The following is a 26,700-nucleotide window of genomic DNA, read 5'->3' on the forward strand; positions in this document are numbered from 1 at the left end:
CAGTAAACCACAAACGAACCAATTTCTTTCTGTCTTAACATTAAATCGTATAACTTGCAACATAAGAGAATTTCTTGCTTCGTTATCTCTCCACTAATATTGACCTGTTTGGCATGATCACGGCGATTATTCCCGTAATGCAAGAATGAGTCCTTTGACTGGTTGTCCGAACGTGTGAATACACTCCTGGAAATGGAAAAAAGAACACATTGACACCGGTGTGTCAGACCCACCATACTTGCTCCGGACACTGCGAGAGGACTGTACAAGCAATGATCACACGCACAGCACAGCGGAAACACCAGGAACCGCGGTGTTGGCCGTCGAATGGCGCTAGCTGCGCAGCATTTGTGCACCGCCGCCGTCAGTGTCAGCCAGTTTGTCGTGGCATACGGAGCTCCATCGCAGTCTTTAGCATAGGTAGCATGCCGCGACAGCGTGGACGTGAACCGTATGTGCAGTTGACGGACTTTGAGCGAGGGCGTATAGTGGGCATGCGGGAGGCCGGGTGGACGTACCGCCGAATTGCTCAACACGTGGGGCGTGAGGTCTCCACAGTACATCGATGTTGTCGCCAGTGGTCGGCGGAAGGTGCACGTGCCCGTCGACCTGGGACCGGACCGCAGCAACGCACGGATGCACGCCAAGACCGTAGGATCCTACGCAGTGCCGTAGGGGACCGCACCGCCACTTCCCAGCAAATTAGGGACACTGTTGCTCCTGGGGTATCGGCGAGGACCATTCGCAACCGTCTCCATGAAGCTGGGCTACGGTCCCGCACACCGTTAGGCCGTCTTCCGCTCACTCCCCAACATCGTGCAGCCCGCCTCCAGTGGTGTCGCGACAGGCGTGAATGGAGGGACGAATGGAGACGTGTCGTCTTCAGCGATGAGAGTCGCTTCTGCCTTGGTGCCAATGATGGTCGTATGCGTGTTTGGCGCCGTGCAGGTGAGCGCCACAATCAGGACTGCATACGACCGAGGCACACAGGGCCAACACCCGGCATCATGGTGTGGGGAGCGATCTCCTACACTGGCCGTACACCACTGGTGATCGTCGAGGGGACACTGAATAGTGCACGGTACATCCAAACCGTCATCGAACCCATCGTTCTACCATTCCTAGACCGGCAAGGGAACTTGCTGTTCCAACAGGACAATGCACGTCCGCATGTATCCCGTGCCACCCAACGTGCTCTAGAAGGTGTAAGTCAACTACCCTGGCCAGCAAGATCTCCGGATCTGCCCCCATTGAGCATGTTTGGGACTGGATGAAGCGTCGTCTCACGCGGTCTGCACGTCCAGCACGAACGCTGGTCCAACTGAGGCGCCAGGTGGAAATGGCGTGGCAAGCCGTTCCACAGGACTACATCCAGCATCTCTACGATCGTCTCCATGGGAGAATAGCAGCCTGCATTGCTGCGAAAGGTGGATATACACTGTACTAGTGCCGACATTGTGCATGCTCTGTTGCCTGTGTCTATGTGCCTGTGGTTCTGTCAGTGTGATCATGTGATGTATCTGACCCCAGGAATGTGTCAATAAAGTTTCCCCTTCCTGGGACAATGAATTCACGGTGTTCTTATTTCAATTTCCAGGAGTGTATTTACACGGCAGGTAAAAACGACTCTCTATTAGCATAGGACCATAGAACTCAACCGCGTGCAGCATATGTTTACATGAGGTTCTGTCACATATGTATTCGATGTAAAAGAATATGCATATTATTACTGAACAGCAGCTATTGTACCTCGTTATGACCTTGAAGTGAATTACCATTTCCTTCGTGGAGCCAAAGTTACATTACTGAGAAGTCTGATTATTTTTCACTTTTTGATTTGTTCGTATGGTTCTACGATTAATGTCTCCACCTATAATTACTGTTTCACCAAGACTTGTTCGGGAATAAACCGAAGTATAAAGGGCTGTTGTCATTTAGCTGTTACGTTAGTTCGGTAGTGTAAGTTGTTCTGGAATTCAGTCCTGTTTGTATTCTGTATTACGCGCATTGTTCAAAGTGTGGCATTCATTATTTGGGCTCAGTGTAACTGATAGAGGATTGTCGACAAATTGTTCTGCCCTTAATTTTCGGAGTGACAAGAGTACTTCTGCTGAAGTGAAAAAAAATTTTAATGACGGAATAGACAAACTAGACACGAAATCGAGATTCTTGGTTTCTTGGTGTCTACCCTAGACTTGTTTATTACGTTGACGTCTATCAGCTTAACCAGAAATACTTCCTTTTTATCTTGCAAGCATGAGACAAGTGTTCGAACATAAAACGTAATACAAACTGTAATGTAGCAAGTTATTTCGTGTTATCATAGGTGCAAATAAGTATGGAGCACTGAGCACCCGTAGTTGCGGGAGATTCGTTCGTTTTTTTTTCTCTCTCTTTCTTTAGTTACAACGCAGCTGATGCACCTGACACACCTGTGGCAGTGAATCAGCCTGCCACTAGAACGCTATGGATATTTATAATCCCTAGGAATTTAAATAAACTACAATAATTATTTTTGTTATTGCTAAAATTATACCATCCAAATTTCATTTAGTTATTCATCACAGTTTCGAAGATAGAAAATTTTACCTAAAAATCTCAAAACCGTTCCTTCAACATCATATGGAGCTATTATGAGAATATATGGAGATGGTATCTGTCCTTTCAGAAATGTCCGAAAGAACGGATACCATTGGTGACCATGCAGGTCTCTAGAATGAAATGATAATTAAATCAAGACCATAAGCTGCCGACTGGCGTTGATATAGATGAATGGCGACAGTCGTAAATGTGTGCCCCAACCGGGACTCGAACCCGGGATCTCCTGCTTACATGGCAGATGCTCTATCCATCTGAGCCACAGAGGGCACAGAGGATAGTGCGACTGCAGGGATTTATCCCTTGCACACTCCCCGTGAGACCCACATTCTCATATAATGTCCACACACTACATTCATATTACCCCTGCCCATTACACTCATTACTCGCAGCAGACAATCTTACTGAGCACGGTAAGATCTCGGGCAATGGGTGTGCATCCGCACAGAAGAATGTCAATGGCCGGTTAGCCTTAACTATATGAAGATGGTATCTGTTCTTTTGGACATGTCCGAAAGAACAGATACCATCGGTGACCATGCAGGTCTCTAGAATGAAATGATAATTAAATCAAGACCATAAGCTGCCGACTGGCGTTGATATAGATGAATGGCGACAGTCGTAAATGTGTGCCCCAACCGGGACTCGAACCCGGGATCTCCTGCTTACATGGCAGATGCTCTATCCATCTGAGCCACAGAGGGCACAGAGGATAGTGCGACTGCAGGGATTTATCCCTTGCACACTCCCCGTGAGACCCACATTCTCATATAATGTCCACACACTACATTCATATTACCCCTGCCCATTACACTCATTACTCGCAGCAGACAATCTTACTGAGCACGGTAAGATCTCGGGCAATGGGTGTGCATCCGCACAGAAGAATGTCAATGGCCGGTTAGCCTTAACTATATGAAGATGGTATCTGTTCTTTTGGACATGTCCGAAAGAACAGATACCATCGGTGACCATGCAGCTCTCTAGAATGAAATGATAATTAAATCAAGACCATAAGCTGCCGACTGGCGTTGATATAGATGAATGGCGACAGTCGTAAATGTGTGCCCCAACCGGGACTCGAACCCGGGATCTCCTGCTTACATGGCAGATGCTCTATCCATCTGAGCCACAGAGGGCACAGAGGATAGTGCGACTGCAGGGATTTATCCCTTGCACACTCCCCGTGAGACCCACATTCTCATATAATGTCCACACACTACATTCATATTACCCCTGCCCATTACACTCATTACTCGCAGCAGACAATCTTACTGAGCACGGTAAGATCTCGGGCAATGGGTGTGCATCCGCACAGAAGAATGTCAATGGCCGGTTAGCCTTAACTATATGAAGATGGTATCTGTTCTTTTGGACATGTCCGAAAGAACAGATACCATCGGTGACCATGCAGCTCTCTAGAATGAAATGATAATTAAATCAAGACCATAAGCTGCCGACTGGCGTTGATATAGATGAATGGCGACAGTCGTAAATGTGTGCCCCAACCGGGACTCGAACCCGGGATCTCCTGCTTACATGGCAGATGCTCTATCCATCTGAGCCACAGAGGGCACAGAGGATAGTGCGACTGCAGGGATTTATCCCTTGCACACTCCCCGTGAGACCCACATTCTCATATAATGTCCACACACTACATTCATATTACCCCTGCCCATTACACTCATTACTCGCAGCAGACAATCTTACTGAGCACGGTAAGATCTCGGGCAATGGGTGTGCATCCGCACAGAAGAATGTCAATGGCCGGTTAGCCTTAACTATATGAAAATGGTATCTGTTCTTTTGGACATGTCCGAAAGAACAGATACCATCGGTGACCATGCAGCTCTCTAGAATGAAATGATAATTAAATCAAGACCATAAGCTGCCGACTGGCGTTGATATAGATGAATGGCGACAGTCGTAAATGTGTGCCCCAACCGGGACTCGAACCCGGGATCTCCTGCTTACATGGCAGATGCTCTATCCATCTGAGCCACAGAGGGCACAGAGGATAGTGCGACTGCAGGGATTTATCCCTTGCACACTCCCCGTGAGACCCACATTCTCATATAATGTCCACACACTACATTCATATTACCCCTGCCCATTACACTCATTACTCGCAGCAGACAATCTTACTGAGCACGGTAAGATCTCGGGCAATGGGTGTGCATCCGCACAGAAGAATGTCAATGGCCGGTTAGCCTTAACTATATGAAGATGGTATCTGTTCTTTTGGACATGTCCGAAAGAACAGATACCATCGGTGACCATGCAGCTCTCTAGAATGAAATGATAATTAAATCAAGACCATAAGCTGCCGACTGGCGTTGATATAGATGAATGGCGACAGTCGTAAATGTGTGCCCCAACCGGGACTCGAACCCGGGATCTCCTGCTTACATGGCAGATGCTCTATCCATCTGAGCCACAGAGGGCACAGAGGATAGTGCGACTGCAGGGATTTATCCCTTGCACACTCCCCGTGAGACCCACATTCTCATATAATGTCCACACACTACATTCATATTACCCCTGCCCATTACACTCATTACTCGCAGCAGACAATCTTACTGAGCACGGTAAGATCTCGGGCAATGGGTGTGCATCCGCACAGAAGAATGTCAATGGCCGGTTAGCCTTAACTATATGAAAATGGTATCTGTTCTTTTGGACATGTCCGAAAGAACAGATACCATCGGTGACCATGCAGCTCTCTAGAATGAAATGATAATTAAATCAAGACCATAAGCTGCCGACTGGCGTTGATATAGATGAATGGCGACAGTCGTAAATGTGTGCCCCAACCGGGACTCGAACCCGGGATCTCCTGCTTACATGGCAGATGCTCTATCCATCTGAGCCACAGAGGGCACAGAGGATAGTGCGACTGCAGGGATTTATCCCTTGCACACTCCCCGTGAGACCCACATTCTCAACGTAATGTCCACACACTATATTCGTAGTACCCCTACCCATTGCACTCTTTACTTGCGGCAGACAATATTACCGAGTTCGGGCAATGTGTGTGCATCCAGCACAGAAGAAGAAGATCAATGGCCAGTTAGGCTTAACTATATGAAGATAGTTCTCTCGGACATGTCCTGTCGGCAGATTAAGGTGTTGATTTAATTATCATTTTATTCTATGATGAGAAGTTCAGCTCCTAACAATCAGTCAACTAGAAACTTTCATTTACAACATTTGTAATTTGTATTTGACATAATATTGGTACCTTTTAAAAGTAATATTCAGTTAAGTTTGTTATGCAAGTGCATCAGAGTGATTGAGAGAGTGAATGAGGAACATGTGACATTTCAAAGTGTTTTATTTTATGAAGACCTATGTGAAATCCAAACCGTGAGAAAAATTTCTAGGAAGAACCACGAGTCATGTGACATAAGTCTGAGCGAGCATTCTTTTGCAAAAGGTAGCTAGAAATAACATTAGGAATGGAATAAGGTTTTTTGTTATTTTGGTTTATAAATAAATCTAAGTAATAAATGGAAACTTTGCTGCTTAGTTTCTCAACTGTGATTGGACAAGATAGGATTTTGCTGCGAAAATCATTTAGAACGGGTGTTCTCATTAGTCATTCAGATCAACAGCAAATCAAAATTGAGAGTTTCCAGAGCGGGGAGCGGTGTGTTATCTGTACGAGGACACTGCCTAGAACAGTCGCTTCCGAACCATATTCCGAGCATGTCATGTTAGGCCGCTCTTTGAAAACAGTATGTAATATGAAGAATTAGAGATGTAAATTGTCTTCTGTTACTGCTAACCCAAAGTCACTTGAGCCCGAGGCATTTTGGTGAACGTTTGGTAATCTTATGCGCTTCCGTGTGAAAGACTGCCGCGTGGGGAATATTCCTATCAAAGTTACAAAATCCGCGCTGCACTTTTCGCATTAATGACAGAGTTGTATAGCGAGCACTTCTGTAAAGCAAGATACCCAAATCGACCGAACGTTGAAATCGCTCAAAGCTGTGGGTCGGTGACTGTTTCGATAGCGAATAATGTTCTGGTTGAACTTGCAAAATTCTGGCGGCTTTCGTACGACTACATGTATCACATCTTTACCAATGTAAACTTGCAGGTACAGTATAAGATACAGTAAATACGGATTTCAGAGTAGTTTCATGAGTTTTAGTGACAATAAATAGTCAATAGAAATTTAAACTTTTAGCTACATGAAGGTATACCCCGGACGCTCGATATTTATCATAAACATTCAGGAAATGATTTTTAAGTAGAGTTCTGTGGCCTCTCTCTGGTAAGTATTGGGTGGCAATTTCTTTAACTCTGCTTTGCACCACCTACACAGTACCTGCAACGACCGACTGAAAGAACAAGGAGCTGACAAGAAGCATATCAAGGTAGGTTGATTGAATTGTGAGAATGTGATAACAATAAGAGGGAAAACCGAACCACACCCATCCGCAAAACGTAACACCGTGGACAGGTACAAGCCAGGTGGCAGCCATCGCCTGTACTTTGCGTTGGACTGTGTTCGTTTGCTAACTGAGTTTGATTTAGTCTGTATGTCGTAACGCTGCAGAGTTGGAAGAGGAATTATCGACGCGAAGTACATTGGGGCACTTACTCAGTATATGAAGAAACCGTAAGAGAGAACAGCACTCACCGTAGAGTGAGGGAGGGGTGTCTGTAGGCACGTGATGCTCGTCGCCGCAGCCAACACACAGGGCGTCCCGGCAGCTGCAGGAGTCGCAGTGAGCTCAGCGACACAGACCACACTTCCTTATACGCCTGCAGAAGGCCGCGTGACGTCACCGTGCCCTGCATTGCTGTAATGATGTGGCGCACATCAGCGCGTGGGTATCTCGAGCGTCCGTCACCAGGTGTGACATTTAGTAGGCTTATACAATCCGTCTGTCTACTCCCAAGCGGTCATTTGATTTCTCTGAATCCAAAATGTCAGAGCGGACTGTGATACTTTTGTTCTATGGCAGAAAATATTGACCCAATCTAACTTTGAATAACAACAAACTTTTAATTTCGTTGTGTTCTATCATCGTCTGCAGAATGAGTGTGGTTCTATTTCGTATGTCCGTTGTTGAGTTGTGTTTGCCTCGAGTGAATAGTCATATGTGAGAACTGATGGACTGAGAAGTGCACTTGTTCACCATCCATACTGCGAAACACATAACTTGTACTGCAAGGTCTTTGCTTTCCTTAATGTTGGAGGATGTAGTACGGAGCAAAACATAAAAGAAAAAGCCACTAAATATTGGCTGTGTAATGCATACTTTAAGAGCATCTTCAGTAGAGGGGATATGTCTCACAAATTGAAGATGAACAAGTGCTCATAACTACACTACTGGCCATTAAAATTGCTACACCACGAAGATGACATGCGAAATTTAACCGACAGAAAGAAGATGCTGTGTGATGCATATGATTAGCTTTCCAGAGCATTCACACAAGGTTGGCGCCGGGGGCGACACCTACAACGTGCTGACATGAGGAAAGTTTCCAACCGATTTCGCATACGCAAACAGCAGTTGATCGGCGTTGCCTGCTGAAACGTTATTGTGATGCCTCGAGTAAGGAGGAGAACTGCGTACCATCACGATCCGACTTTGATAAAGGTCGGATTGTAGTCTATCGCGATTGTGGTTTATCGTATCGCGACATTGCTGTTCGCATTGGTCGAGATCCAATGACTGTAAACAGAATATGCAATCGGTGGGTTCAGGAGGGTAATACGGAACGCCGTGCTGATCCCAACGACTTCGTATCACTAGCAGTCCGCATGGCTGTAACGGATCGTGCAGTCACGTCTCGATCCCTTAGTCAACAGATGGGGACGTTTGCAAGACAACAACCATCTGCACTAACAGTTCGACGACGTTTAAAGCAGCGTGGACTATGACATCGGAGACCATGGCTGCTGTTACCCTTGACGCTGCATCACAGACAGGAGCGCCTGCGATGGTGTACTCAACGACGAACCTGGCTGCACGAATGGCAAAATGTCATTTTTTCGGGTGAATCCAGGTTCTGTATACAGCATCATGATGGTCGCATCCGTGTTTGGCGACATCGCGGTGAACGCACATTGGAAGCGTGTATTCGTCATCGCCATACTGGTGTATCACCTGGCGTGATGGTATGGGATGCCATCGGTTACACGTCTCGGTCACCTCTTGTTGTCATTGACGGCACTTTGAACAGTGGACGTTACATTTCAGATGTGTTACGAGCCGTGGCTCTACCCTTCATTCGATGCCTGCGAAACTCTACATTTCAGCAGGATGATGCACGACCGCATGTTGTAGGTCCTGTATGGGCCTTTCTGGATACAGAAAATGTTCGACTGCTGCCCTGGCCAGCACATTCTCCAGATCTCTCACCGACTGAAAACGTCTGGACAATGGTGGCCGAGCAACTGGCTCGTCACAATACGCCAGTCACTACTCTTGATGAACTGTGGTATCGTATTGAAGCTGATGGGCAACTGTACCTGCACATGCCATCCAAGCTCTGTTTGAATTTATGTATCAAGGCCGTTATTACGGCCAGAGGTGGTTGTTCTGGCTACTGATTTCTCAGGATGTATTCATCCACATTGCGTGTAAATGTAATCAGATGTCAGTTCTAGTAAAATATATTTGTCCGATGAATACTCGTTTATCATCTGCATCTCCTCTTGGTGTAGCAATTTTAATGGCCAGTAGTGTATTAAGGTATGCAACTTACAGACAATGTTTACTAGACTCTTTTGTGGTTTTGTTCTTTAGAATCAAGTTCGAAAGTACTCTAAAACCTTAGCACCAAAAGCTCTGGAACATGTATTCCACTGACAAAAGAGTCAGGAAAATTTTGGCTTATAACTTCCGACTCGTTCATTTCCAGACTGGTCTCCTTTGTCTCAAGACTGATATACTTTCCCCTCTCCATCAGCTCTGGAAGACCTTAAAATCATCGCGCAATGGTCCTGTATGGGGTAATGACAAATACAGTCTGGCAATATTTATTCTCCTAGGCACACACACACATGCATTACGTTTCTGTACAGAGAACCGTGACTCCTCCACTATAATAACATGGTGCTACAGTTATGAGCTGTGCTGTTGTTGAGTGTACGATTTCAATGTGCCTGTCTCTATGGTTCTGCCAATGAAAGCTGAAACAATGGTCCCTGTTCCCTGTAATGACAGTGTTCAGTACTGCAGACATCCTCACTTTGTCCGTGTGGGTACTCGTCTTGCTGTTATGAAAATGATTTTTCGACACAACATACGTGTGACAGATCTACGATAGTGCATTGCCAAGCAAACAGTGAGTCCTCTCAAGGACGCCAATGGCGCGAGGCTACTGAGATCGTGCACGTCACTGAGTACTCACATTCTGAATCCACTGCTTCCGAATTCGAATGGCAGTCATGGGATCCTGACCATCAGACTCGCAACTGATGATGGGGCTGCAATAGCGGCCGCAACTGCTCGCCGCAGGCATAGCTTAGGACTGCCAGTGTCTGGAGCCATGCAGACTCGACCGTCACTGCAGGCGCTGCAGGGGCAGCCATTTTGGGAGTGAGGAGGGGGGGAGGGGCTTCGTTTGGGGGGGAGCGATACCAGTTGACTGTCCTGGCTGAAGGTGGAGTGAGTGGCAGTTCCGTATTCCTGCTGCCTGTCCTTGGGCTGCTCAGTGGTCAGTACTAGTCTTACTGACAGTCACTACAAGATGCTGCAACACCAAACCGATTAACCAAAAAACTCGTGACAAACTGTGGCTTGTGGACAGCAGATGTTGTTGAAAAGCAAGTGTTTTTCAATGGAAACACTCTGTTGCGTGGTGGATGAAGCTTGAAGCGAAAGTTGTCCACTTCTTGTCATACTACTAAGTTCATGCTGAACAAGAGAAGATTTTCTGTTCAGAATGGTACACTTATTCTGATGTTGTCGACGTGACGTTAAACACTAATCTCCTCAACTTATTCTGATGATCCTGTGAGAGACTCATACTGAAGGCAGTCGAGTCCTTGAAAAGCCTACTACAATGTGTATTGGTGTAATGAAATACAAATGACAATGTTTTGCAAGAACAATATCTTGTTTCTTCCATACCTCGCCAGCCTAAATTCGTCAGTAATTTGTGATACAGTTATGAATGAGCTGCAGCAACCTGTTAGGACCCCAACTGTGCGCCCCTCTACTCCTGCAGCAGCCACTGTCGCGGCTGGTGGTGTTCGCCCCAAACACTGGAGCAGGACTCCAGGACAGGGCTTACTGCAGCGCCGTGTGTGACATCATAAATAAATGTTATACATTTTTGCAGACCCTTCCAAGAAATGTAATTCCCTTACTATTTTCCTCCGCTTTTAATTTCGTGTGATCTTCATAGCGATTCATAGTATTTTTGCAGTTAGAATATGTTCGAATATAGTATAGCTTATCATATAAACATCACCTGCTCCCGAAATTTAGCAACCAGATAATACGAGATTTTTCTGTTAATACTGAATATTATGATTGCCGTGCTACATATTTACATGTAGCTTCCTTTTAGCAAAAAAAGCGAAAAGTAACGAACAAAGTTATTCCTCACCTGCTTAAAGTCAACACAAGGTTACTCGTTCTTGAATACCATGACTCGGTCTCAGAATGCAACTTATCATCTCTTCTGAAGCGTTTAGCGTGCTCAGAATATTAGTGTCCTGTTCTACAGTCATACGGGCCGCATGCGGTGATTTTCGTTTCCATTTTTTTCTGTCAGTATGATATAACTGGATCATAATTTCGAAAATTCTCTTGGCTATGCAGCTGTCTGAGAAGGCAGATAGCATGTCTTTCTCGTAACAGCCACGCCACAGTGAGGTACACACAGTACCCAATAAAGTTTGGTACTGTGAGAATATCTACTGTAGCTGTTAATATGCGTCTGCTATTTGTGACATATCTTGAGTGATGGTAGGGGATGATTTTTCATTCGAGTGATATGTAGAGAATGCAGTCAGGCAGGGATTTCTTTTCGTCGACGAATTTCTTTTCCTCCGAATTCAGAATTCCGCTGATCTCTTTCTTGCTGCCCCGGCCTCCACCACCCCTCCAAGTTCGTACTCCAGACGCGGCAGCGACTCTTGCAGGAGTTGACCCTCCAGCTGCTCAGTCTTTCAAACTGTCCGACACGGCGCCAGTTCGCAGATCAGATCAGCGCTGACTGCACCTGACGCAAGCAGAACAAAAATTCCTGTGCCACTTCATTTTGTGGTGAATTACGATAACAGGTGTTGGTATATCTGCTTATCTCGGAGTGCTGATTGCCAGGTGAGCCGTTTGTAGATAAATCCCACAAAACGTGAGAGCAGACTCAGCGCGACTTACACAAAATGTGTTTCATTTTTTGTATAGCCAATGTAAATTTTTGCCATATTGAGATTTATATTTTTTGTTATTGTGTAAGAAACTATACTCTATTTTAGCCCTAAGACATTTCTTGTTGTCAGAAACGCGAAACCTCAGAATTCTCTCTGTGCCCTTTCTGAACTGGTTGCTGCGACACTGCACAGTTCAGCAGCCTCTCACTGTGAACACATCAGTCAGCCAGTCGGGGCGTCCTCTCGGCGACTGGTGTTGCTGCAGTCCTGACGCAGAGATGAATTCCACTTAACGTGTCGAAATGACTGATATCAAACGGAAATCACAAGACAGTTTTTTCTGTAGACAATGTAACTGTCTTTATTACAATCGGTAGTTTAGTAGCACTAGGTAATAAAATTAAACTTTTTGTGTGTTAAATGGAAACTGAAAGGTGATATAAATGATGATTTGTATGCTGCAGTTCTTTTTTCAAATGGGCATACATTTATTTAAACACATACATTTAAATTTGATGAAATTTTATATGTATTTAACATCGAAAAGAGCTACATTTTCTGTTGTTGTTGTTGTTGTTGTTGTTGTTGTGGTCTTCAGTCCTGACACTGGTTTGATACAGCTCTCCATGCTACTCTATCCTGTGCAAGCTTCTTCATCTCCCAGTACCTTCTGTAACCTAAATTCTCCTGTATCTGTTTAGTGTATTCATCTCTTGGTCTCCCTCTACGATTTTTACTCTCCACGCTGCCCTCCAATACTAAATTAGTGATCCCTTGATGCCTCAGAACATCTCCTACCAACCGATCCCTTCGTATAGTCAAGTTATGCCACAAACTCCTCTTCTCCCCAATCCTATTCAATACCTCCTCATTAGTTATATGATTTACCCATCTAATCTTAAGCATTCTTCTGTAGCACCACATTTCGAAAGCTTCTATTCTCTTCTTGTCCAAACTAGTAATCGTCCATGTTTCACTTTCATACATGGCTACACTCCATACAAATACTTTCAGAAACGAATTTCTGACACTTAAATCTATACTTGATGTTAACAAATTTCTCTTCTTCAGAAGCGCTTTCCTTGCCATTGCCAGTCTATATTTTATACCCTATCTTCTTCGACCATCATCAGTTATTTTGCTCCTCAAATAGCAAAACTCCTTTACTACTGTAAGTGTCTCATTTCCTAATCTAATTCCTTCAGCATCACCCGACTTAATTCGACTACATTCCATTATCCTCGTTTTGCTTTTGTTGATGTTCATCTTATATTCTCCTTTCAAGACACTATCCATTCAGTTCAACTGCTTTTCTAAGTCCTCTGCTGTCTCTGACAGAATTACAATGTCATCGGCGAATCTCAAAATTTTTATTTCTTCTCCATGGATTTTAATCCTTACTTCGAATTTTTCTTTTGTTTCCTCACTGCTTGCTCAATATACAGATTGAATAACATCGAGTACAGGCTACAACCCTGTCTCACTCCCTTCCCAACCATTGCTTCTCTTTCATGTCCCTCGACTCTTAAAACTGCCATCTGGTTTCTGTACAAATTGTAAATAGCCTTTCGCTCCCTGTATTTTACCCCAGCCACCTTCAGAATTTGAAAGAGAGTGTTCCATTCAACATTGTCAAAAGCTTTCTCTAAGTCAACAAATGCTAGAAATGTAAGATTGCCTTTCCTTAATCTAGCTTCTAAGATAAGTCATAGGGTCAATATTGCCTCACGTGTTCCAATATTTCTACGGAATCCAAACTGATCTTCCCCGAGGTCGGCTTCTACCAGTTTGTAAAGAATTCGCGTTAGTATTTTGCATCCGTGACTTATTAAACTGATTGTTCTGTAATTTTCACACCTGTCAGCACCTGCTTTCTTTGGGATTGGAACTATTATATTCTTCTTGAAGTCTGAGGGTATTTCGCCTGTCTCATACATCTTGCTCACCAGGTGGTAGAGTTTTGTCAGGACTCGCTCTCCCAAGGCCGTCAGTAGTTCTGAAGAAATGTTGTCTACTCCCGGGGCCTTGTTTCGAATCAGGTCTTTCAGTGCTCTATCAAACTCTTCATGCAGTATCGTATCTCCCATTTCATCTTCATCTACAGCCTCTTCCATTTCCATAATATTGTCCTCAAGTACATCGCCCTTGTATAGATCCACTATATAATCCTTCCACCTTTCTGCTTTCCCTTCTTTGCTTAGAACTGGGTTTCCATCTGAGTGGTTCTCTTTTCTCCAAAGGTCTCTTTAATTTTCCTGTAGGCAGTATCTAACTTACCCTTAGTGAGACAAGCCTCTACATCCTTACATTTGTCCTCTAGCCATCCCTGCTTAGCCATTTTGCACTTCCTGTCTATCTCATTTTTGAGACGTTTGTATTCCTTTTTGCCTGCTTTGTGTACTGCATTTTTATATTTTCTCCTTTCATCAATTAAATTCAATATTACTTCTGTTACCCAAGAATATCTACTAGCCCTCGTCTTTTTACCTACTTGATTCTCTGCTGCCTTCACTACTTCATCCCTCAAAGGTACCCATTCTTCTTCTACTGTACTTCTTTCCCCCATTCCTGTCAATTGTTCCCTAATGCTCTCCCTGAATCTCTGTACAACCTCTGGTTCTTTTAGTTTATCCAGGTCCCATCTCATAAAATTCACACCTTTTTGCAGGTTCTTCAGTGTTAATCTGCAGTTCATAACCAATAGATTGTGTTCAGACTCCACATCTGCCCCTGGAAATGTCTTACAATTTAAAATTTGGTTCCTCTGTCTTACCATTACATAATCTATCTGAAAGCTGTCAATATCTCCATGCTTCTTCCACGTATACAACCTTCTTTTATGATTCTTGAACCAAGTGTTAGGTATGATTAAGTTGTGCTCTGTGCAAAATTCAACCAGGCGGCTTCCTCTTTCATTTCTTAGCCCCAATCGATATTCACTTACTACGTTTCCTTCTCTCCCTTTTCCTACTACCGAATTCCAGTCACCCATGACTATAAAATTTTCGTCTCCCTTCACTATCTGAATAATTTCTTTTATTTCATCATACATTTCCTCAATTTCTTCATCTGCAGAGATAGTTGGCATATAAACTTGTACTACTGTAGTAGGCGTGGGCTTCGTGTCTATCTTGGCCACAATAAGGTGTCCACTATGCTGTTTGTAGTAGTTTACCTGCACTCATATTTTTTTATTCATTATTAAACCGACTCCTGCATTACCCCTATTTGATTTTGTATTTATAACATTGAGTATATAGTACCTGTATAGTACCTAAAATGTATACTTGTGGGAACTCTGTCTATCACTTACACGCCAAGGTTGGAGGAGAAGAAGTCTATATACGTGAGTGCAAGAAATAGAGTTTTACAGTCAAATGAAAACCCAGTTTCGTATATTCCTCAATCAGCTGACTAACGAATTCTTCATAGTCATAAGCATTTTGGCTTCCCAGAAAGATTTTTAGAACGGTTTCCAGGGATGTCGATGAAGCTGCCTCAGCTTCATTCACACATTCTCGGAATTCAGGATTATTCATTGTTGTTAATGTGGTCTTCAGTCCAGAGGCTGGTTTGATAGAGTTCTCCATGCTATTCTACCCAGTGCGAGCCGCTTCATCTCTGAGTAACTACTGCAACCTACATTCTTCTGAATCTGCTTAGTGTATTCATCTCCCTCTAAGATTTTTACCCTCCACACTTCCCTCCAAAACTAAAATGGTGATCCCTTAATTCCTCATTAGTCCCATTATTTGTGAACCAAAAAAAATGTCTCCTTTGATGTTGCCGTCACAGATTCTAGGGAGTCTGCTTTTGAGGAACTCAAAACCTTTGCCAGGACAATCAATCGTTTTGACAAAACTCTTGATCACCTCAGAAGGTAGTGGTTTTTTCTGCCCTGCTGTCTCTCTCACAAAGGAAACAACAGAACTTCGTGTACCCTAATTGTAACCCAAGAAGCAGAATTAACGACTTCAGATCGCCCCATATATGCCATTCTGAGGTATCGTGTTTTATACTGTTCAGCTCAAGCTTCATGTTGTCATATGATTCCTTCATATATGGTACACATGTAAGAGGGATCGAAGGATATTGGTTGCCATCATGTAGAAAGATTTCTTTCAAACAAATCTTAGAGGAGTCAACTAAAAGTCGCCATTCATTGGAATTGTGCGGATTCCCAATGACTTCTCAGAGAAACTCTCCACATCGTTACAGCACATCAAGTTATCTTGCTTGGAGAACAGATGTTCAAACTGTTGTTGTCTTTTACGAAAAAAAAAATGCCCTTGCATTTTTATCCAGACACAGGAGATTCACGAAGAAATGCATTCCTTCTGGTAACATGCCTTACAACTTGATATTTTTTTCTTGAAATGTTCGAGAGATAAAATTCAAAACGCCAAATGGCAGAATTTGCTATACTTACCCACATTTATAAATTTCCTTACAAGATCGGAACTGCGGGCTACGATACACAGATATAAACTCGATGTGTCACGAGGCTTCACCTCCCAAAGTTCGGAACCAGTGACTGAAACGGCAGCTTCCGCTCTGCCTGTTGGTCAGACAGCTGTGGGACGGTGGCTGCCCTCTACCTCAGCTGTAGTCTGGCTCCAGACACTGAGGGAGCAGACTGCCCTCCTGAAGAACGGACTCAGCCGGAGCCTCCTCGGACCACCACAGAGGCTGGACTCAGCTGCTCCCACCTGTGACCAGTGCTGGCAGCCAGAGGCACTCTGGTATCCCGAGGACCTCCTGAGGACAGCGTGAGGGACGCAGGGACGGCAGACATCCCAGATGAAATCTTTCAGGTGGAACATTCTTTACAGTCACCATTAAGTCCATTCTTCCATGTGCTCCTCAGTTACACTGTGTGTCGGACAGTCTGTCGTTTATCAGCCACTCCTCAAACTGAAAAGTATTCATAATGAAGCCCAAGAGGAGATTATTTTGGGAGTACTTTAGTGAAGAGGACACAAACACTGAAAAAGTGTAAAATTTTCGAAAAGATGTGTACAAGTACACGAATTATTTTCGTAGGACACAGGATATCTTTAGACATGGCTGGAATTTAGATTAATCTAACTTACAAGAAGTTTAAATTCACCGTTCTCTACTTCAGCGGATGTACGTTGGACGTTAAATCAAAAGAGAACTGGCAAGTTAATATTTGAAACGTGTGACCTTAATTTCGTGAAGGATCTTGGCTTTCAATGCTGAATACAATTTTTGATGTCATGCTATCAGTTTAATGGACGCCATTACTTTCTGTTTTCCATAATACTTTGTAAATGACACAAAAGCAATTCACGAGGGAACTAAATTTTATTACATAAATAAAAAACCTGACGATATTCCCTGCAGTATACATTATTCAGAAATGCTGATTACGTAGTTTCTACTCTAACACGACACCTGGCCAGCCTCTGACTCTGACTTTGTTTCTAATGAAACGACATGCTTGACATCTCCGTCATTATTTTCTGGCTGCTGGTGCCAGAAGTGATAACAGGCAGTATTTGTGTAACACGGTGCCGCGCGGGATTAGCCGAGCGGTTTAGGGCGCTGTAGTCATGGACTGGGCGGCTGGTCCCGGCGGAGGTTCGAGTCCTCCCTCGGGCATGGGTGTGTGTGTTTGCCCATAGGATAATTTGGGTGAAGTAGTGCGTAAGCTTAGGGACTGTTGACCTTAGCAGTTAAGTCCTATAAGACTTCACACACATTTGAACACTCTCTCTCTCTCTTTTTAAAAAAAAAATCGGGCGCTGCTTATTGAGGGATCCCCAGTGTGAGACTTATTTTCTCCAAATCTTTTCTTGTTACTCTTTTCCCCATTCCTTCCTATTACTTATAGGAAACATACTATATTTAAAGGCTTGTATTGAAACGTTAACCTCGGAATTATTTCCTCATTTCATGACGTAAACACTTCTTCTTTTTTGTTAGATTTTTATTTGCTTTAAAATTGCGCCTCATTCGCCCTTTTCGGTCTCATTTAGAAAGTGCAAAAGCTTGGACAAAAAACCTTTCAAAAGTACAAATTTTATCGCGAGTGTGGGGTGTGGATAATCAGCACTCGTACTCGTGTCTTTGTGACATCATGTTGAGTGAAGTTCCAAGGCCACGTCAGTCAACCATGCTGACAGCTGTCCCTCCAGTTATCGAGAAGGCCGCTGGCTGCTCCAGGGATCTGGAACATATATCTCTGTTTTGGTTGCACATATAGAACGGCTACCTACATCGATGCAACTGTATCCTTCATTTAAGTAATATTTCCTAATTACTCTTCATTTTTATTAAAACTACCTTAGAAATTACGTAATTTTCTAAATGTATCTATAAGAAATTAGAGAAAGTCAGTTTTGGTTGAGGGAGGGGGCGGGGAGCTGTCAGTTCTGCCAAGGGAGCAGCATCACCTCACGACCTGATCACCCTATCAACTCGGTACGAGTATGCTGCCGTGGTTTAGCCAACGGGTCTAACTGAAACTTGCGTAACATCTATGTCCGACGAGATTCTCAGCACCATGTTTCATCTTGCAGATGCGAGGTCATGTGCAACATGATCATGGTATCGAGTTATGCCTCGCACGATTCGTAGGCCTGGCACTTCCTGTAGTTACCACTGAAGCAAGGCTTCAGATTCCTCTTAGTATCAATACGTTGGCAGAAACTGTGGGTGAAAGGCTTATACGGTCATTTACATAAAGCGAGAAACTAACAGGTTGTGATTATCAACAATTTCTAGTCGACAAATTACATGTCTTGCTCGGTAGCGTTACACTCGCAGATTGACAACCCTACTGCTGTCGTAACACAGACGTTGCATAATTGACCGATACTTTGGGAATGTCCAGTAGCATCTATCCTACCTGTCCCTCATCACCTACATTTCTGGCTACCTTTAAATACGTATGCGGCTTCCACAGCTGTCGACGGCGGTCACACACTACAAAAGCCTGTTTCTCAAGCACGTGACAAAGTCGAAAGGAGTCAGGTGTGTTCACACGAGTTCGTCATTCTTTGACAAGGAAGGCTACGGGATATGCAAGAATGAGTGGTGACTATAGTATAAGATGTGTTCAAATATCTGTAATTTCTGCACAATACATGCATAAATGTCAATAATCCATACATAAATGTCAATAATCCACTGCAAAAATAATTCTTGCGAATGATGTAAGAGGCTGATTGAAAGGCGATAGTAGGCATATGGCGATATAGTAATTTTTTTGCGGGCTGCCCTACAGTGGACGCATTTGGTGTACTATGGAACGAATTAGCATGGCACCCAGTGGATGCATTAGAAACTACAAATAAATACAATAACAGATCCAGTGAGGAATATAAAATTGAGAAGTTTGACAGTACCGTTACAACTAACCAACAGTTACAGATAATGGAACTGTATGCTATTTTGTCTAAAACTGACATGGTGAGACCGTGGCTGTGTACAATTAATGCAGGTTAATTCTTACAGAGAAGATACCAGCATCCAGCCACTATTAATACTGCTATTTATTTGGGTAAATAGCGCAGTTACCAGTTTCGAACTGGAAAGTTCATCATCAGACGGCTGTTCACATGATTTTCAAGATGCACTTTACATTATCGTTTGTTTTCGATTTTTTATTATTCCACTGTGACGAAGTATTTTTGGTGTGTTGTTGCTATCGAAAATTCCGCGCGATTTTGTTGCGAAGTTGCAGGATTGTATTTTTCGAAGTTTCCAAAATATATCGAGCAGTTACGTAATTTGAACATAACCATCTTGTGCAAAGCACCACACACACACACACACACACCACATACACACACACACACACACACACACACACACACACACACACACCAAAAAGAATTTGCCACATGTGAAGTTATCACAGAGATTGCAGATTGCAAATATATCAGTCAATAAGATTGTTGAAATATTATTATGAATGTCCACATTCCTATTAGTTTCTCTACGCAAAAACTGCATCTGTCTAGCTCTGCATCTTATCCTCTGATCTCTTATCGTTTTCCTTCTAGCTATAGCCTAGAGCAAATATGGTTTGCGCGTAATAAGGGAAGATGGAAGTTGTAGCTATTGAAAATGAAGAAATTTAAAATTAGGAGCGTGAGATTATCTGGTAACGGCGGCAAATGACCACAAAGTAATTCGTACAGAAAAATAAGCGAAATAACGACACCAATATACAACGTCATTTACAGACTTTGTTACGACATTTCGATTTCCGCTGCTGACAACATCTTCGCCGTGGCAGTTCTTACCTTCGTGTGTCATTTCTAGCGTGGCAGCTGATCGGTACACTGGGCAGAAGTTGGTAGCACTTCAGTTTTAGATCACGTATTCGAATTTTGATCCATGATAGTGAAGCTATCACCTGAGCTACGACTATAAAAGCATCTACTTCCTAATGCCACTGTTAACTACTACATACAGTCATGGTTCTTTTCTTTGTGCACATCTGTGGCAAAGTACCTTTCGGATAAAGTAAGTTTCATTGGCCTCCTTGCATAATTAATATTAGAAATTGATACTTCAGTATTCGTATTCACATGTTAGTACTATGATGTATGTACCAGGCAGTTTCAAATAATAATATCCCACGATCTTATTCACAAGTTCTTAACATCAGGGGTTCCAAGATGCGTAAATGTATATAACACTCTGAACTTCCACTCTTCCTAAAGAACACATATCTGGGGCACTAACATGCCACTGTAAACCTATAACAGAAGTATTGTACCTATACTCCTTATAGCGGAAGTGTTGTAGCTATACTCCTTATTCTCAGATGGTCTAAGGAACAGCTTGTACTAACCAGAATGCCCTAAGGCCATACTTTAGTAGCATAGCTAATGTGTATTATTAAGTATAATCAATTTTCAACGTATACGAATGTGCCAGAGAATGGTGATGCTCTTGTTCAGGAATGTATCTGAGGAATTTTTTTTTGGAACTGTAAGTATATTACGTACATACAGGCATGTTGTGTAATCAGTAAGTGCATCACATACACTAAATGAATACAGTTTTATAAAAGAGCTCAGGCAGCTAATATCTACACTTTACTCCTTCAGACACTGCTGTTCAAAATATGTCTGGTTTCCTACAGACCATAATTTAACAGAAGTCTAAAATTGTCTTCAGTTGATAGAAAATGCTTTCATGGATATGGTAAATGACTTTTTGGCGACGAAATTCGAAACACCACAGATAATTACATGCACATTGAACAAATAGTTATTAATTGAAAGCTTTAGATTGGTCAAATGGGGGAAGTACCTGGTTATGGGAAGGCAGCAGACAAGTCCAATGCCGCACTTCCTCAGCTAGCAAGACATGAGCGCTGCACCGCCTTCTGCGCAAGGAAGAATAGCATTTTTCTAGTTTTTTACAAGCAACAGGCATGTAGTTTTTTGAACAACAGAATGATAGAAGATAACACAAGCCAACGAATTTTTTTTTTTGAAAACTTTTTTTTTATAGTTGATCTTTGTAGATTTTTATGAGCTGAATCCAAAACTAGCCGTAGTTTTTTTGTATCACTCATAGTTTTTGAGAAATATGCTTTTTAACATATAGTATAAAAATCCTACGCTATACGGTAAATGAGGAAATAAATGAAATGCTTTGTCGCAACATAAGCATGGTCTGTATTTACAGTAAGCTATTTAAAGTAATGATATGTGTTAATAGAGGGTTCACTTGTCAGCTGGAATTGGTTTCTATTTTCTTTCTCTTTTTTCTTTGAAGATTCTTGTGTAGCTTTTCTACGATGAGTCGCTTGCTGAACTTGTCGGAAAAGTGACCAACAGTAGCCTCCACCATGTTGGTGGTTCAGCGGCCTTGGTAGCATTTTTCCATCACTAGTTTTGGATGAATCAGTAAAGAGGCTCCAGTCTCCCTTTTTGTCTTCAATAGCAAACTCATTCATCAGACTGGAAATGTTTGAGCAGTACACTAAATCACCTTCTCGTAGAAAAAAACTTGGAAAATTGCTGCTCTCTCTTTCTATACGTGTATATGCTGGTTCCAACTGACAATAAGTTCTTCTCTTCTTTATCTAGAACCCAGCAATTCAGCTTTTTCTTTCGTTAAGTCCAGATCCCTAACCAAATCGTTAAGCTCGGTCAGAGTAAACAACTTGGGCACTAGACTTTCTGTATTACAACGGAATTCATCATTATCTAGTTTATCTAGATCAGATTGTACATCAGAAAATACTTCTGTAGGGAAAAGAATTCATATCATCTGGTGGTTCAGGAACGGGCAAATCTACACCATGCTTTAATGGTCGGATGGCGAACGGTAGGTTAGGGTAGCTTATTACCACTTGTTTTTCGAATTATGTCCAGTAATAACAACTCTGCAAAAGTAGCGATCATTGGAATGATTTCTTGGCTCCTTCCATATCGTAGAAACCGCAAATCTAAAGACGTTTTTCTCCTTTTTGGGCCATTTTCTCAGATCTTCAATACACATATAACATACCTTATGCAGCGCCGAAGATTTATCTTGATCGCCAAATTTAGATCCAAAGTATGATAGATAAACCATTTCACAAAGTCTGTAATGTTTCTTTGGTGTTTTATAAACACAAATTCACCACAAATATAACAAAAACTGTCAGTAGAGTTCTTGCAGTCATGATTGTACTGACCACATGTGCAGAAAACGGGGTGTGTGGTTAGGCTGACAGGAAACGAAACACCATCTGTTAACACGAAAATAGAATTGGCCTCTTCTTGCCCGAAAATGTTTTTCAGCAGTGCTAGCAGCGTCATCTACATTCTTTACACCTCCTTTTTAAATTATTTTAACTACTTAAAAGCTGTTAAATTCTTTAAGGAATCGCTTAATTTAATAAATTTTACTGTAAAATGTCAAGAAATGGTGGGTGATAGTTCTTAAGTGTCATATTTGGATTTCCCCCTCCTAAAAAACACAAGAATATGATATTTTCAGCTAAAAGTTTTGCCATCGTTGGCCTCTCTAATTTAATCAGGAATAATCATGAACGTCTGGTGTGAATAATTTCATTGACAATTTTTGTACTCACAAGTCGAAACCGGTGTTTCTAAAAGCCGTAATACAAGTACTCTGGGAATACAGCTCGTTAAATCACTATGAAGAAAGGACCACAAATAATTTGTCACAATATGAGAAAGGCTTTGATAGTGAGACTGGCCTTAGTGCGTTTCTAACCAGTAATTCATTCCTTTGATATGGACAGTGTCTGTTGATCCGTGTCCAAATTAAATAAACATTAACAAATGTACAACGAAATTTGCGTTAGAAACGTATACTTATTATTTAATATGACTTGGAGACAGTATTTAGGAGTATGAAAAAGTTCATCTATTTTTTACTGAGCTTACTTCAGTTAGTGACTCTAGGTGTGACGTGTAAAACCAACTTACACCAGATCAACATCCAAGATTGCGCATTTCTGAGAGAGGAATACTTCAATTAGCTTTCGTGCAGGTCTTCGACACCCCAAACCAGGGAGCAGATGTGTTCACAAAAGTAGCGGAACCTTAATTCAGACCACCATGCCCATGTTCAATCACATGTTTCACACAGCCATACCACTAGAGTTTTCCCCTATATATATCCACCGTACCACCGTTAAATCCAATTCCTTATTAGTTTAGCGTCTTCATTTAATAAATGATGTGCTTCAGCACGGAACCGCGTAACCGCTACTGTCGCAGGTTCGAATCCTGCCTGGTGCATGGATGTGTGTGACGTCCTTAGGTTAGTTAGGTTTAAGTAGTTCTGATGTTCTAAGGAACTGATGACCTCAGATGTTAAGTCCCATAGCGCTCAGAGCCATTTAAACAACTTTTTTTTTATAAACGACGTTTTATTCCAGCTTTAACAACACCTTGTCTAACACACAATTTGCATTGCAGAGACCATTTCTTTTATTCTCCTTGTCGTAACTTCTGTTCCATTTGCACAAAGATTTTCTACAGACACTTCTTTCTATTTTTCGATGTACAGTAACTGCACGCAGTACTTTTCTGATTTTCATAGCGATCAATATCAAGACAGTATTGCGGATATGCAGGTTGGTGTCAGACAATCAACTACTTAAATCGTCACCATCCAAGCAGCACGGGAGACTTACGTTTGTTAGGAGGATTCTCTGAAACTGTGGTGTAATTCGTATAAAAGAGACAACTGAAACTTATTCTAGGGCATTGCCTCAATGTTTGCTATCTGTGGCTGTAGGCCGTGATATTAATAGGATGTTATTCTGTAGGTGAAAGGGTAACTGGGAAGAGCATGCTTTTAAATGGAACGTTTTGAAGAAAGGCAACATTTGCAGAGAACCCAGTTCGATAAAAATAGACGAAACTATTGCTGAAGGTGAAATAAGCAACGTTTCACTTTGCTGTTTGCTTTATCACTGCAGAGACCTGTGGAAGTAAGTAAGGAAGGCTACGGTCCGTATGAATGCAATACATACTGGCCCAGTCGAGAAAGATATCTCATAGGGACTGAGGGAAATGTGACCATTCAGTAGCGTCTGTGCACACTGTGATAAGTCTGATCTTGTGTCCCTTATGTGGAGGGTTGTGGTATTTTCCTAAGTTCTTAAAGTAACACCAGTTTCTGCAACATACAAGTATCCTTCCATGGAGTAGTGGTCGTCTATGTTAAGGTGTCTGCCACTTTCTATTTTTGAGCGTTTGCATGATACTTTACCATGGATCAGACCGATCTGTGACCATTTCTGCTGTCCTTTTTGCACACATTTGATGTCACCTGTTAGTTGAATTTGTTAATCCAACACATAAGGACAATATTTAATTACTGGTTATACAAGTTACTTGTAAGTGATCTCCTAATACAACACAAAGAGCAAGGGTCGTAACATACTTCCCTGTGGCACATTCACAGTTACCTCTACTTCTTCCAATCACCCGATGTCCAAGGTAACATGCTGTGTCCCCCCTACAAAATAATTCACAATCCAGTGCAGGTGCTCACCACACTCCAACTCTAATTGGAACTGGCGAAAAGCAGCTAGTAATGATGATAATGGGTACTACAGCAGTAGTGTGGGGTATGTGTTCAGAACTTAAATCTGTCAGGAGGTGCGCTAGAGTAGTCTGTCCAGTTGCTATGATCACTGTGTCTAGATGGTACAGTGGTCAGGACATCTATCTAGTAAGCAGAACACTCGGTTTCATATTCCAGTCTAGCACAAACTTTCCACTTTCCTCATTGATTTAATCAATGCTCCCCAGGAGCTATATAATTATTTCCCTTGTGTCTTGATATTTGAAAATATCAGTATGACTAGTTTTTACCCCTTCAAAGAGGAATAGCGCTCATGCAAAATGTTTAGATTTCTGGCTGGATTACCTACACTAATTATACATTTTTTACAGTTCTTAAGAGTCTGCACAGTGAGTGTGGGCGCTGACAGCAGAGTTTCTAAGAGATGGGTTGCATGGTGGCCACTGAAGAAGCTTCACCGGCGGAGGGAAATGCACTGGAAATCCACAGAATGGAAATGTGGAAGAAAGGACAATACGCTACAGTACTCTGTGGAAAATGAGTGGAGATCCATATCACCTGATACATGGTGGTTCACCTTCTAACTGCAGCATTACAGCTGTGTGGGAACTGTACGATATCAGGTTGTTCTAAGATAACAGCGATAAACCAGTAACGCAATTTCAGATAAGCAGATAACTTGGTGTGCATATTACAACTGACACGATATTGTAATAAAACACAATAGCTAACAAACACGTATACTGCAGGCACATGAGTAAATTCAGTTTGGGTTCAGAACTAACGTCGTGTGGCTATTGATAATGGTGTGATGCTGTAAGTATAGACACAAATTACTGCACAGGAGACGCAGAAGTAATTTCCTTGCTGGGTCTGACATGAAGATGCAGCCAAACTACAGATCAGTACATGGCTGTTATCTGGGTAGGGTGAAATCTGCAATAGTTTCACTTGGCACAAACCATGATCCTGTCAACTACTTCTCTGTAATCAGGTGTAGTAATAGAGGATTTTCCGATTTTTGTTGTTTTCACAATTTTCGTGGATTAGTTTTTACGAGGGTGTGATGAAAAGTAACACCTTCGAATTTTTTTATTTGAAAACTCTTGTACCTTTTAAATAAACCAAACTTTATTACCATTGTACATCTTTAGTCTTCATGTATGCATATTTACTTTGCAACACATTCACTCTAGCGTCGATGACATTACTGACAATGGGAGAACAGTTTTTGATACTGCCGCTATAGAATGTTTGTTGAAGAAGCCGCATCCTGCCTCCTTTCCAACAATATCAAAGTCATAGTGAAGTCGTCGAAGGTTTGGGTCCACATGAAAGCAGGATGGGGCAAAGTCTGAAATGTATGGAGGATGATCGTAAACTGTCAAGTCGAGGCGTCGGGTAGTTCCAGAGATGCAGCGCTCTTGTGTGGTATAGCATTGTTGTGCAGAAGGAGAGATGCTCCGTGTGTGGACAGTTTGTGAGAATATCACTGTACACTGAGATAGTTACGTCACACCAAGCCATGTCACATGCTTCAGTGTAGAGTCTTCTACTGGCAGTGAGCAGTAGCCTGTGTGAGTGGAGTGGGACAGTCAGCTGAGTAACATGCACGACATGTAACACGTCAGCCAATCTAGAAAACAGCATAAAGCTTTCTCATGTATTAGTCTTCAGTATGATCTCGTGGATATCTCTCATTGTCGCTCTTG

At 42.5% G+C, this 26,700-nt stretch overlaps 7 non-coding genes across 7 annotated transcripts; all 7 read right to left on the reverse strand.

The window, feature by feature from the left end:
- Positions 1 to 2,793: 2,793 nt before the first annotated feature.
- Positions 2,794 to 2,868, reverse strand: Trnat-ugu. The gene has a single exon. It is a non-coding gene; the product is annotated as a tRNA-Thr (tRNA).
- A 360-nt stretch (positions 2,869 to 3,228) lies between these two features.
- On the reverse strand, positions 3,229 to 3,303 carry Trnat-ugu. The gene has a single exon. It is a non-coding gene; the product is annotated as a tRNA-Thr (tRNA).
- Positions 3,304 to 3,663: 360 nt separating this feature from the next.
- Trnat-ugu lies at positions 3,664 to 3,738 on the reverse strand. Its single transcript has one exon. It is a non-coding gene; the product is annotated as a tRNA-Thr (tRNA).
- Positions 3,739 to 4,098: 360 nt separating this feature from the next.
- Trnat-ugu lies at positions 4,099 to 4,173 on the reverse strand. Its single transcript has one exon. It is a non-coding gene; the product is annotated as a tRNA-Thr (tRNA).
- A 360-nt stretch (positions 4,174 to 4,533) lies between these two features.
- Positions 4,534 to 4,608, reverse strand: Trnat-ugu. The gene has a single exon. It is a non-coding gene; the product is annotated as a tRNA-Thr (tRNA).
- Positions 4,609 to 4,968: 360 nt separating this feature from the next.
- Positions 4,969 to 5,043, reverse strand: Trnat-ugu. The gene has a single exon. It is a non-coding gene; the product is annotated as a tRNA-Thr (tRNA).
- A 360-nt stretch (positions 5,044 to 5,403) lies between these two features.
- On the reverse strand, positions 5,404 to 5,478 carry Trnat-ugu. Its single transcript has one exon. It is a non-coding gene; the product is annotated as a tRNA-Thr (tRNA).
- Positions 5,479 to 26,700: the final 21,222 nt, after the last annotated feature.

The sequence above is a fragment of the Schistocerca americana genome, chromosome 8 (genome assembly GCF_021461395.2).
Source record: "Schistocerca americana isolate TAMUIC-IGC-003095 chromosome 8, iqSchAmer2.1, whole genome shotgun sequence".
Lineage (NCBI taxonomy): Eukaryota > Metazoa > Arthropoda > Insecta > Orthoptera > Acrididae > Schistocerca > Schistocerca americana.